This window comes from Mizuhopecten yessoensis, unplaced genomic scaffold (genome assembly GCF_002113885.1).
Source record: "Mizuhopecten yessoensis strain PY_sf001 unplaced genomic scaffold, ASM211388v2 scaffold3339, whole genome shotgun sequence".
Taxonomy (NCBI): domain Eukaryota; kingdom Metazoa; phylum Mollusca; class Bivalvia; order Pectinida; family Pectinidae; genus Mizuhopecten; species Mizuhopecten yessoensis.
Genome location: NW_018404995.1, coordinates 307,553 through 308,933, shown reverse-complemented (window position 1 = coordinate 308,933; position 1,381 = coordinate 307,553). Strand labels below are relative to the sequence as shown.

General features: G+C 39.8%; 1 protein-coding gene across 1 annotated transcript in view; it reads left to right on the top strand.

Moving 5' to 3' along the window:
- The window catches only part of LOC110447372 (DNA-directed RNA polymerase III subunit RPC8-like), a 31,449-nt gene that overhangs the window by 28,419 nt on the left and 1,649 nt on the right, over positions 1-1,381 (top strand). The gene's annotated exons all lie outside the window — the stretch shown is intronic.

The window sequence follows — 1,381 nt, the reverse complement described above, 5'->3', positions numbered from 1 at the left end:
AGCATTTCTGTCGATTCCATTTCAGCTTAACCGGCTATCCGGAAGAATACATGCACCGTACTAACTGCTACGGCAGTTATTTTCTCCTTTGAATACTGCCCACCTGCAATAATGATTCCGTAACGTACTCCTTGCGCTATCTTTTGACCATTTGTCAACTTTTCGTTTCGTAGCTGACACGGTACAACACTTTTCTTTCGCTTACTTCACACGGCCAGTCATTTTGTTTACAAAGAAATGATGTGCTATGCTCATGCGCTAGTAGAGGGAAATCCCTGAACAAAACGTTGGTCAGACAGGTAGAAATACCAATGATTTTCTTAGATTTAATCATTTTTATGAATCTATTTCAGCCAAATCCGATCGTTATTTTCCATAAGGAGTCTCACTTGATATGTTTATGCAGTATTTGAAAAAAAGACAAAAAATAAAGTTACTTCACCGTGATGCCCCTTTAACATGGCATACAGACTATATTTTACTTAATGTTGTCGTGGGCATATATATCATATAATTACCAAATGTTGTATGCGAGTGCCTCATAGAAATGCAGAGTGTCACTCACTAAAATTAGGTTTTGTACCTCATTTAATATGGAGTTATGACCCTTTGTTCTTTTTTGATTCCAAATTTTGTCTGCAGGTGGGGACTATGGATTGCTTGTAGCCCCGTATTATGTACTCTGCCGTGCTTGTATTTGCATGGTACATTGCAGACAATCTCTGTTTCAGATTATTCTGTGCCACCATTTTTAGCCCACGATCATCTGATGGATAGCTATTCAAATTACCCTGCGTCCGTGGTCCGTCGTCTGTCTGTCGTCCGTCGTCCGTCCGTCGTCCGTCCTTAAACAATTCTTGTTATCGGTATTTCTCAAGAAGTATCTGAGGGATCTTTCTCAAGTTTTATATGTAGTTCCCCTTGGTCCTTAGCTGTGTAGGGCAACTTTTGAGACTGATCGGATAAACAACATGGCCGACAGGCAGCCATCTTGGATTTTGATGGTGAAAGTTTGTTATCGCTATTTCTCGGGAGGTACGGGAGGGATCTTTTTCAAATTTTATATGTAGGTTCCCCTTGTTCTCTTGTTGTGCAGCAGTGCCTGAAATGGACGGTCTCTTGCTTGCCAATGGCGATTAAAGTCTTGCTCGGGCGACCAAAAGTTGTCAAAAGTGAAGTAGTCACTGGCCGAACAAAAATAGTTTGGGCTGTTGAAAAATTTATGAATAGAAGAAATTATAGTCCCTTCCACATTAACTGGGGGGCAGTACATTTTTCAGTTGTCATTACTTCGATTTGAATCAAACTGTCCGTGATTTAGAAAATGTGATGATTTTTTTTCAGATTTTCTATATAAATACTGCTAGGGTGTCTTCTTTAA